The following is an 11,168-nucleotide window of genomic DNA, read 5'->3' as shown; positions in this document are numbered from 1 at the left end:
TTAACCCTTCATTCGACGGAATTTTTTTTTAGTTAAATTTATAAAACAGTTACTGATTTCGTTTCTTAGCCTGTCTAGGACCCCAGAAAAAATACCCAAAAAAATCTGACTATTTCAGTTTCCTGAAAAACCTATGTCTAGTATACTGGACGTTGCCAAGTTCATAAGAAAGTGACGCTCTCCAACCATGTCCAGTATACTTCCCGTTGTCGAAGAGACAGAAAAAAGAAACAAGTGGTTCCGTAATAAAATATTAATTATCATCATCATAATTTCAGCTTTATGACGTCCACTAATGAACATTGTCCTCCCCCAATGATTATCAGGTTGGCAAGTGGGCTAACAACCGGCCAATCTGATAGTCACTCTGTATCCTGCGCCTTCCTGCTACCTTTATGGGTTCATCTGTCCACCTTGTGAGTGGACCTCCTACGCAGCGGTTGTCGGCACGTTGCCTCCATACTAGAACCTTGCTGTAGCCATCAGCCATCAGTTCTGCGTGATGTGCGCCCTGCCCATTGCCACTTCAGCATGCTAATCCATAAGGCTATATCAGTGATTTTAGTTCTTTTACGGATCTTCTCATTAGATGTCGCACAGAAACACCAAGCACAGCCCTCTCCATGTCATGCTGTGATATAGAGAGGGCTTATTGTGAGAAGTAACCTTTCAGTAGGTACCATTATGTGATTACTGGGAACACACTTGGACCTGTTGCTGATTTCTTCTCCTGCACTTGGACCGCCATCAAGGTGGCGTTTTGTGCAAGCACTTCAGCACCAAGGGTCAATACGGAAGCTCTCTGGAAAGACTACAGCACTGCTCAAGCTTCAATCAAATCGAAAGCCTCCTCATAGTCCACGTACGCCAAGCGTTATGGCAAGTAATACTCTTTGGTCTTCTGTATAACCCTGCCGCAGTGTATGGATGTGGTTTATGGTTACAAAGACTTCTCGGACACCGGCATGTAATAACCCTCGCATAAAAACTTGTAGATATGGCTCGGAAGCGTGATGGGACTATAATTCTTCAGTAAGGTGTTATCCCCTTTCTTGAATAAAGGTACCACAACGCTTCTGGTCCATGCCTCTGGCATTATTCCCTCGAGTAAGACAAAGTTAAAGATTTAGCTGTCTATATTCATGTGCTCTATGCAAGAACTGATGGAAAAGCAGGGTGAGAAGAACAATTTTCTCATAAAAACCAGTATCTATATGAAAAGGAGTAGTGTTAGGCGGCACCAATGCTACTAAGGCTTGTTTTTTAGAGTTGATACTCTGAAAAACGGTACATAGTGAGGCAGAATATATTTTATGTGTCGATCCCTAAAATATTATTATCAAAACCCACAAAAGTTAATTTTCTAACAATTTGGCAACGGGAAGAATACTGGACATAGTATTTAGCAGTTACTTTACTAGTATTTCGACGACGGGAAGTATACTGGACATGCAAGTTATGGGTGTCGTAAAACGAAAACAAAACTCTCTGACAGTAAATACATTGTAAGTAACTTTGCAGGTATCCNTCCACTAATGAACATTGTCCTCCCCCAATGATTATCAGGTTGGCAAGTGGGCTAACAACCGGCCAATCTGATAGTCACTCTGTATCCTGCGCCTTCCTGCTACCTTTATGGGTTCATCTGTCCACCTTGTGAGTGGACCTCCTACGCAGCGGTTGTCGGCACGTTGCCTCCATACTAGAACCTTGTTGTAGCCATCAGCCATCAGTTCTGCGTGATGTGCGCCCTGCCCATTGCCACTTCAGCATGCTAATCCATAAGGCTATATAATAATAATAATAAAAATCTTTATTTGGCACGGGACAAAAAATGACAAATACAAGTGTAAAAAAGTACATAAAGAAGAAGAAAAAAAATAAATAAAAAACAGTAAAATAATCCAGCAAGACCAGTAAAGATCCCGAGCCAAAAAGGCGCCCGCTCAGCGATACTCGGGACTTATGTGAAAGTCCCGACGCTGATTTTCAGCGAGTACCCTTCCCTANTGGAGTTGGATGGAGTTGGATGGAGTTGGATGGAGTTGGATGGAGTTGGATGGAGTTGGATGGAGTTGGATGGAGTTGGATGGAGTTGGATGGAGTTGGATGGAGTTGGATGGAGTTGGATGGAGTTGGATGGAGTTGGATGGAGTTGGATGGAGTTGGATGGAGTTGGATGGAGTTGGATGGAGTTGGATGGAGTTGGATGGAGTCGGATGGAGTCGGATGGAATTGGATGGAATTGGATGGAATTGCATGATTTTTATTGGTAGATGATGAAAATTTGAAAACCTAACTTTAAAACCAAACTATCCTAGCTATCGCACTAACCGGCAAACCTAACTTACTGTCGAAATTTTTGTTCCTTTCCAGTCAAATACTACTCAATTTTAATTTATTCCATTTTATTTTATTATAATTCCATTCTTTTAAAGTTTCGACCTATGGTTTGCCACTTAGGTTTTCGATAGCTGTGTTAGGTTAGGTTTTCCAGTTAGGTTTTCGAATTTGGAAAATATGGAATTGAATGGAATTGGAATTCCATACAATCGCATTCAATTTCTTTAAATTCCATTAAGTTCCATCTAATTGAAGTCAATTCCATTCAAATTCATTAATTCCAATTAATGCCATTAATTACATTCTATTTCATCCATTCCATTCCATTGCATTGCATTTCATTTTCAAATTTCGAAAACCTTAGCTAGCCTATCCTAACCTATCTATCGAAATTTGTTGTACACGATGGCATCGAAAAAGTAGTCAGTTTCAGTTTAGTTCCTTTCCAGTCAATGCCATACACTTTTATTCAAATCCATTCGATTTAAGTTAATTCCATTCAATTCTATTCCAGACAATTTTGTTCAATTTCATTAAATTCCACTAATTCTATTCAATTACATTCCATTCCATTTCATTTTCAGAATAATTCGAAAACCTAACCTAACTTATCGAAACCTTAACCGGCAAACCTAACTTACGGTCGAAATTTTTATTCCTTTCCAGTCAATTACCATTCAATTTTATTTTATTCCATTCAATTTTATATAATTCCATCCAATTTCATTATTTTCAGTAAAGGACAGTGCCAATCCATGTATGGAAGTTGGACCAAGTGCTGCCCAGAATGAAACTATAGTGCATTTTGTTCCTCAGGCCAATACTAATTTGTAAACCGAAGCGCACTGAAATCTATCCCTGGAGTTAAGAGAAAAAAAGAGTTTTGTTTTGAATTATTTACATACAAAATATCATCTATGTATACCTACTACGTATAAGATTTCGCGATTTAGGCATTAAATAACACTCGCTATGTTGAACTTAACCATACTGCATCCGTACACCTTACTTTAGTACGACTTCGACATTATTTATAAGCGATTAAGCGCTTTTTCAGTAGTTTAGTTAGTTGACCGAAATTAATTATTTCCAAAATGGAGCAAGAAGTTTTAGCTTACCTACAATAACTTCAATAATCGATTGTAATACAACAAAAAATTGATTTTTCGCAAGGATAGATTTACTAAAACTTCTTGCTTCATTTTGGAAGTAATGATTTCTGTCAACTAACCAAACTATTGCAACAGCGTTAGATCGCTTGTAAAGAATGTCTAAGTCGCACTAAAGTAAGGTGTACGGATGCAGTATGGTTAAGTTCAACATAGCGAGTGTTATTTAATGCCAAAATCACGAAATGTTATGCGTAGTACGTATATATCGATGATATTTTGTATGTAAATAATTCAAAACAAAACTCTTTTTTTCTCTTAAGGCTTGGTATTTCTGCTAAAGTAGGTATTTCGCGCTGTCAAAATCTGCGCGCGCAATACTTCGCCGAAGACAGCGCGCCAAAGAGCTCTCGCGGCTACACAGTATAGAAATACGCAGTTGGTTAGGTTAGATGACTTCCTTCCGTTCAAGCGTCACACTCACAGCACTTTCTAATACAAATCATATCCAAGTGAAACAAATTAAAACAACNAACACATTGAGTTCAAGATATACGGTCAATTTTTTTACGGAGATTTATTTTCGTTCAATGGGAAGTATATCGCACGTCGTCGAATTAAGGGTTAAAAACTTAACCTAAGTATTTAGAGTGGCGGATTTACAGATTTGCCGCCCGTAGGCTTGGGGGGGGGGGTGTTGATCTTATTAGACTGGCCTGGCGAACATTGATAATAATAATATTGGAAATACGTACTTGTACTGTACTGTACGTACTTGTACTTTGTGTATGTAAAAAATAATTATGAACTAAATCTGCCACCCCTTAGGGCTATATTTCACCGGGACACCATGGCGGCGCAACCAGTTGCGCCACCGTGGTGTCCGTAAGCTACCAAACTAGACACCATACAGGCACCAGAGCCACACGACACTGAGGAAGTATCAAAATGGAACTTCAAAAGGACAGTTCTCCAAACAAATCTACAACTTCCTCCCAATATTTCTTTTTTAAAACTCTGTCGGAATAATCTGATGAGGAATTATCCCAAATTGATGGTCTACTTTGAATTTCGATAATAAACCTTTCTGTATCGAAATTACCCATGGTATGCAATTAACAAACAACTAAAATATTAAAATAAGCAGTTAAAAATAAAACATAACAGTGCGATACGTGCTGCATGCAATGAGGTGGGGGCGTCACTGGCGGCCGGACTGGCGGCCGAGTGAGTGAGACACCATACAGCGCTATAGAAATTAGTGGTGGCGCGACCAGTGTGGCGGCGCAACCAGTAACATTCTGAGCACGCGTCCGAGTTGGTTGCGCCGCCAAATTGGTTGCGCAACCAAACGGACAGTGAGTAACTCTATAGAGAGCTGTATACATTTTGTTGGTAGCCGGCGACTGGTTGCGCCGCCATGGTGTCCCGGTGAAATATAGCCCTAAAATTTGCCGCCCTTGGCTTCAGCTTACTCAGCCTGCTGGTATCCGCCACTGAATATTTATCTGCTACTGTAAACGGGCTCCAAAACACCAACGATCTGCGCGTAAGGAGTGTCGTTTCGATTGAAAAATCTTGCTCCCGATTGCACTGGCTGGACTTCCACGTACTGTACTCTGGCGGTAGCCTTCACAAAAAAAGAATATGTTTATTATAATATTCGTATTCGCCGAATAGGAGGTACTTAGACATTTACCGAATATTCGCATTCGGTGAAATAATTACGAATACGAATAGGTACTTTTTTGAAATTTTGTCACACACGCGTGTCTCCGAAGTTCCGAACACTATAACCACAACGACACGACGGGAAAACCCTGGTCAGTATGTAACAAAGTACTAGTAAGTAAGTAAGTTCTCTTCCGATTCCGAAATTTGACAATCAATAGCAGGGCGATTGTGTAAGTATTACCTATTTTGTTTTGTGATTAATTACAAAGTAAAGTGAGTGTGTGAGTGAAAGTAACAATAACAGAAAAAAATGTTTGTTGAATTACTAAAACACTAACCGTAATAAAAAGAATTCAATTTATGAGTATTTCATGACTATGTAGAGATATTCGTAGTCGTATTCGTCGAATAGTAGATTTAATATTCGTAAAAGTAGTATTCGTTGCATGACTAGTTTATACAATGTCAAGTGTTATAAAAAAAAATGTAAACGCGTGAACACTGCCAACCAGAGCCCCGATTACGGTAACTTTTAACGTCTACAATCCAGACGCGTTTCTGATTCTGCAATACGATTGGTCAAAACAGCTGACGTGCGCTGTTGAACGACCAATCGTATCGCAGAATCGAGAAGCGTGTCTGGATTGTTGACGTTAAAAATTACCGTAATCGGGGCTCAGATGCGACAGACTCTCTCCGACCTTCCTGCGTTTACAAATCCTTTTTTTTTTAAGTTATTCTTGTGAACGCTACAATGTAACCTTGTTGGTGATCAATGAGGGCTATCGTTTTTATACTTAAGAGTTGGCACCCCTGGCGATTGACAGGACCTTACTCTACAGTGGCGCCATCTTGACGAGTGCAAATGCGATAGTCCTCCTACCGCTTTCGCGCTCACCAGTTGGTGCCACTGTCTTCGCTACTAGCAAGTGACAGGACCTTACTCTACAGTGGCGCTAACTAGTGAGCGCTAAAACGATAGCCCTCATTAAATAATTTATTAATTAACTAACTTACATAGGTCTCAACCTCGTGAGCAGCTGGCTGTCGAGGCTTGGATCTCTTGCAATACATCCAAATAACTATTGAAAATAACAATACTACGCCAACACCGGCTGCGGCGCTTACTGTTACCGTTGTGTCAACTGTTAAATAAAAAAAAATTGTTAAGGTCATCATTAGGGATGTTATGGATAATTATGTAGTTAGATACGGTTACGGATATAGGAATAATATTATACCGGTTTCGGTTACGGTTATATTTTTTATTTCGGATATCCGAAAGTTTCGGTTACGGTTACGGGTATCTGTGCTTTAGAATGCAATTTGCAATATTTGTCCAACACGGGCCGTACACTTTACATCGAATAAAAAGTAATAAAAAATTAAAATTGATACTAGATGGCATTATACAGGTAAATACAAATAAATACAAATACAAATACAAATCTATTTATTCAAAAGTAAGTACATGCATATAAAAACAAGCAACAAATGTTTAAGTACAGACATTAATGTATCTTACAAAATATTATGATTCTAAAAACATTGAGCTTTGCTTCCTAAGTTAGGGCAGAGCCCTGTATTTTAGGATAAGCAAGCGCTCTTCCCATAGCGAAATTCGCAAAAAGATACATTTTATAGCTAACTAGGTAAATGTAATTTTTGACACTGGTCAGTCAAATCGGACTGTTATGCCTTTTTATTATAATGCTATACAAAAAACTATCTGAAACTATCCGAAAGTTTTGAATCGGTTACGGTTTGTATATTTTTTTTATTTCGGATATCGGAAAGTTTCGGTTACCGTTACGGATATCCATAACATCCCTTTTATCATGACTTTATCATCATCATCATTTCAGCCACAGGACGTCTACTGTTGAACATAGATCTCCCCCAATGATTTCCACATCTCCCAGATGGTAGCGGCCTGTATCCAGCGACTACCGGCTACCTTTGATGCAGCAAGGTTCTGGAGTGGAGGCTGCGTACCGGGAAACGCACCGTGGGACGTCCACCCACAAGGTGGACCGACGACTTTATTATAGGTATAATTTTTTATTTTTTTATTTAATTATTATTAATACACAGGGTGATTTGTAACGAGTGAACATTCTTGTAATGGATCATACTGGATTTTTTTTTAACAGAAAAAGAGAGGGTATTTATTTAATATTTATCTCACCTGGATTTGTTGAAGGGGCATCAATGATCAATTGATCATAAACCAAGTGTGCTACCTGAATTACACGATTAATAATATATTCTTGTGACTCCATTTTTAGCCTATATTTTCCGCCTATACACACATAATCAGTGTTGGTGTTGTTGCCCGCTTTAGTTATGACACTTAGGGGCAACTCTAAAATGCGGCCATCCATTTTTGCTTCTCCATTAAAATCTCTTTTAACCTGACCATCTGAAAAATATTTTAAAAGGGCAAAAAAGAAAATATTATAGGGTGTTAGGTATGTGGTAGTAAGGATATCCTGGATCCAACCATTCAGGATCCATATAGCCTAAGGCCTTATCTTTTCAACAGCATAAAATATAATATGAGTGTGAGTTAACATCAAACGCGTTCGATATCAACTGCGTTAAAAAATTAAAATTAAATGGAGTTCTTATAGTTTCCGCTAGGGGCGCTGTACAATCCGTCTTATCCGTCATACATTATTTAATGTCACTTTTTTACGCTGCCGATATACGTACCTTTTGTTAGTTCAATCCAATTTCGAAACAACATTCCTGTGCATTTCAAGTCAACGTTGTCATAATAATTGATTATTTTATTGTCTTCGGAAAGAGCAAGCTCATTCGCCACTTCAACTGAAATAATATAATTATAATATTAACTACCATTATTATTTTAATACTAATCACTAGCAGGCTCTGGATTGGAACCCCCAAGGAAAACGCAAACATGGTCGCCCCAAGCAAACTTGGCGGCGCACTGTGGCAGACGAGGCAAAGAAGATCGGCAAGACTTGGAGCGAGATCAAACGCGAAGCTCAAGAGCGAACGCGATGGAGGACTGTTGTGGACGCCCTCTGCCCCATCTAGGAAACATAGGACCTTAAGTCACTAGCTATGCCCGTAACTTCGTTCGCGTGAAAACAGTTTGAATAATATTTCCCGTTTTTCTTTACTGCTCCGCCTCTATTAGCTGTAGGGAAATCGGACCAGTAGTTCAAACAAACAAAATCTTCAGCTTTATAATATTACAATATTAGTAAAGCCCGGCCGCCGAGCACGTAGAATTTCATCGCTTTATCGCTCACGCGTAATATATTGCTGTCGCGCTCGCACACTCACTGCGGCCGCTCGTTGCATAGTCGCGACAGCAATACATTTATAATTACGCGCGAGCGATAACGGTGGGTAGCTTGGGGTCATTGGACGAAATTCTACGTGCTCGGCGACCGGACTATAGTAGATAGATAGTATTTAAATCTAGTCACAAAATATGACATAATGCGTAGTAAGTATTGTTTGAATGTGTCCCTTCACAATCTCTTGTCTCGGTCTCAGTCGGTCGCTTGTCTCTATCGCTATGCGAACGACCAAAAACGTTTAATCAACTGTTTTTTTAATCTTTTTTAATTAACGCTTTGTGTTATTATCATGTCAGAAAGGCTGTATTGTAGTGGTCTCCTTCTGCGAAGAGGTGATGCTGCAGAAGGAGACCGCGGCACGGGCTAGGGAAGTAGATCCCGAAGCCCACGCGCTCCGGCGCAGACGGCCGGCCGGGGGGAAGAAGGAGGAGATTCGTTCGCCTCCTTCCGCCTCCCTAGGTGAGACCAGTGGGTGTTAGGCCGGGGGCCCATCACCCACATTGCACGGTCCCACCCTGTCTGGGGGGTCTACCAGTGTACCGGTAGACCCCCTCTTTAGCGCGGGAGGCCCGGCAAAGGCTGGGCCATGCGTCGGCACGGCGTGGTCTGAATCTGTAGGACCCCACGTCGTGCCAGTAAAACGCAGAGGGTGCACCGCAGGTTTTTAGTGGGTATACTTGTCGGGTGACAGCCGCTATTGCTGCCATCCGACAAGGAAGTCCCACATAACCCGTCGCTTCCCCGGAGGCGGCGGGTATACGCAAAGTATTTTCCTGCGCAAAAAAAAGGCTGTATTGTAGTAGGTATTACGCTCCGTGAAGGTCTAAGCCTAGTCGCAGACCACCGACTATTATTGACCGATAGTTGGGTCGGGCTGTTAATCAGTATGGAGATGTATGAAAGTGCGCACATTACATCGATTTGGTATCCGATTCGTCATACAAATTAGGATCGGGCCCAACTATCAGAGTAGGCGCACACCGTTGATTTTTCGTCGGCCGATACTTTAGTCGGGCAGTTGATCAGTATGGGCATGTATGGGAGTGCGCACACTACGCCGATTCGATTTGGCCGATTCTTCATACAATTTAAAATCGGGCACAACTATCGGCCAACTAAAAATCAAAGGTGTGCGCCTACTCTTAGTCAACTTAAAGTCGGTGGTTTGCGCCTAGGCTGAAGCCTGAAGGCAATACACACACACACTTGTCACTATCTAATAACCACTGATTGCGTCGGCGATGGCGATCGACGCGCGTTCTGTAATTCGCCTATGCACGCGATCTGTACCTCTAGCATAAATAACTAGAGATGAAACGGATATCCGGTAACTATCCGGTAGGCCGGATATCCGGCCTAAATTTACTATCCGGCCGGATACCGGATAGTAACTCACTATCCGGCCGGATACCGGATATTAAAAAAACTACGACAATTTCCTATTAATAAAATGAAATGCATTAATCTTTGAGGTAAATGTCAATAAAATGGCTTATAATAATGACGGCTTTTATTTAAAGTCAAAAATGTTACAAAAAAGCCATATTAAAGCCTTCCAAAAAACTAAAATCTTTTTCTGGGCTATTCACTTTAATTGCGAATACATAAATAGTAAATATCTGTTAATGTCGAGATATTGCCAAATAAAAAGCGGCCTTTTTTTCACTGATGAGCTGATGACATGATGCAGTTCAGTCAAATTACGCAGGCAAGTAAACTAATTTAATTTTCGCTATTCAATCACACACTCAAGATGGCAACCGAAATCGCCCGAATTGATCTACCCCCTAGACAAGTGGCAAAATCTGACATTATATTCGGACGGATTCGATTTTCGAAAAGTGTGACTAGTCTAGTCTACTAATAGACCCACTGATCGCGTTCGAAGCACCTGTGCGGCGCTAAACTCGTCACGACATGCAACGAGACAATGGGCCAACTATCCGGCCGCCGGATATCCGGCTATCCGGCCAAGAAGCTGAACTTTCGTCTTCGAATCGTTTGCGTATTCGACAAAATTCGATACTCAACCTTCGAATTAAACGATAACGTGACAATTTTGATTCTCAAAATAAGTTTCGTGCAACCATTTCTCATATTAAGTTCACTTTACGCATGTTCACAAGGGCGCTGTTGTAGTTTTCGTACTAAATCTTTTGATGGCGATTCGAATACGCAAACGATTCGAACTCGAAAGTTTTTCGTGCTAGCCGTACTGCACGCGTTAGTTTGGCTGAGCTTAAGATTAAATATCTTGACAACTTACAGAAGCTTCTATTTTTATCTATTTGCACTGATAAGGATAAGATTTCAGTGCTAGCCACGGTCAAATTATTGGGGGATTCCTCCACCAAACATTGCATAGTCGTGCCGTGATCAAATCGACTGATCTTTAAATTTATTGATGCAGAAACGGCATTTGAGGTCGATGTGCTCTTCATTACTGTATAATTGCCTGAAACAAAAACCGATCAAATGTGAGTCAGACTTGCTCACCAAGGGGAACCCTTGGTGAGCAAGTCTGACTTACAATTAAACGTAAAGTAAAAAAAGCCTTACAATTAAACGTAAAGTAAAAAATGTAAAGTCTTCAGCTGGGCTAGGATGCGGCTGCAAAAAATGTATTGAATATGCGCTTCTGTTGGACGCGCGCTGCCAAAAAATAGAAATAAACCACAGTTTTTCGTGTTATAATAAACAAGCC

The 11,168-nt window shown here is 40.6% G+C and overlaps 2 long non-coding RNA genes across 2 annotated transcripts; both read right to left on the bottom strand.

Annotated features, from left to right (window-relative positions):
- Positions 1-4,565: 4,565 nt before the first annotated feature.
- On the bottom strand, positions 4,566-7,412 carry LOC114365065 (uncharacterized). Its single transcript, XR_003656905.1, has 3 exons — positions 7,315-7,412; positions 6,144-6,271; positions 4,566-5,082 (listed from the first exon to the last, which is right to left on the bottom strand). It is a non-coding gene; the product is annotated as an uncharacterized LOC114365065 (long non-coding RNA).
- Positions 7,413-7,444: 32 nt separating this feature from the next.
- On the bottom strand, positions 7,445-10,789 carry LOC114365066 (uncharacterized). Its single transcript, XR_003656906.1, has 3 exons — positions 10,731-10,789; positions 7,842-7,958; positions 7,445-7,548 (listed from the first exon to the last, which is right to left on the bottom strand). It is a non-coding gene; the product is annotated as an uncharacterized LOC114365066 (long non-coding RNA).
- Between the last annotated feature and the right edge of the window lie 379 nt (positions 10,790-11,168).

This window comes from Ostrinia furnacalis, unplaced genomic scaffold (assembly GCF_004193835.3).
Source record: "Ostrinia furnacalis isolate ACB-3 unplaced genomic scaffold, ASM419383v2 OfSCF7552, whole genome shotgun sequence".
Lineage (NCBI taxonomy): Eukaryota > Metazoa > Arthropoda > Insecta > Lepidoptera > Crambidae > Ostrinia > Ostrinia furnacalis.
This window is presented reverse-complemented; position numbering and strand designations above follow the sequence as displayed.